At 34.3% G+C, this 912-nt stretch overlaps 1 pseudogene; it reads right to left on the reverse strand.

The window, feature by feature from the left end:
- Nucleotides 1-320: 320 nt before the first annotated feature.
- Nucleotides 321-420, reverse strand: LOC122114962 (annotated as a pseudogene).
- Nucleotides 421-912: the final 492 nt, after the last annotated feature.

A 912-nucleotide genomic window follows, 5' to 3' on the forward strand; every position in this document is an offset into this window, starting at 1 on the left:
TCTAACTAACTTTCAGTTCAATGAATTATATGTGTTGTTACATTTGTATTTTTTTAGTTTTTTATTGTGAAAATACTGTACAGAGGGGTTACAATTACATGGGCAAGATAATGAGTAAATTTCTTATCAAGCATTGTAGCCTCCTCCTTTGTTTCCCCTTCCCATCCCTTCCCATCCTCCCTCTGCCCCCCCCCCACTCAATCCTCCTCACTACCCTCCTCCCCGCACCAAAGTTGTAAAGTTCATTTTTGACATAATGACTTGTATTTTTGTAATCAATTTTTTAATAACTGTTTTTCATTTCTTACATCTGAAGAATGAAAAATATGGAATACTTCACAAATTTTCATATCATCCTTCTGCAAGTGCCATGATAATCTCTATATTGTTGTAATTTGGGTAAATGTGCTGCTGAAGCATGTAGTATCCTGTAAAGTTAAGTAGTTAATGATGCAATCTTTATAAAGGCATATATCCTTAGTTGACTTTTTGTAACCAGGAAACCTTATTGTTCCTAAAAATGCTATTGATCTTACTTCTCTAAAATTCTGTGTATATTGGAAAAAACATATTGTTTGCTCGATTGCTCACATTTGCAATTTTTTTGTCAATGACTATTTTAAGTCTTTTTCATTTTAAATTTGATCATACTTTGAAGCCTTTATAGCTAGGTCCAAAGGTGATAGCTTTTCAAGTACTTATTTATCAACTGAGTTAGCTTTGTGGAGCTAATGGATTCAAAGCAAGCCTTGCTTACGAGCTCCTTCTAAACTTCTGCAGCTTAAAATTCATAAATGAGGTCTTACTGGCACAAATGTCTACCTGACCCTTTACTCTTCTTCCATGTAGCAACAGACCAACCAGAATATCTTACCCTGACAGCATAGATTGTCTTACTGGAACAAAACTAAT

This window comes from Dipodomys spectabilis, unplaced genomic scaffold (genome assembly GCF_019054845.1).
Source record: "Dipodomys spectabilis isolate Male_0828 unplaced genomic scaffold, ASM1905484v1 ptg000114l, whole genome shotgun sequence".
In the NCBI taxonomy this organism is placed as follows: domain Eukaryota; kingdom Metazoa; phylum Chordata; class Mammalia; order Rodentia; family Heteromyidae; genus Dipodomys; species Dipodomys spectabilis.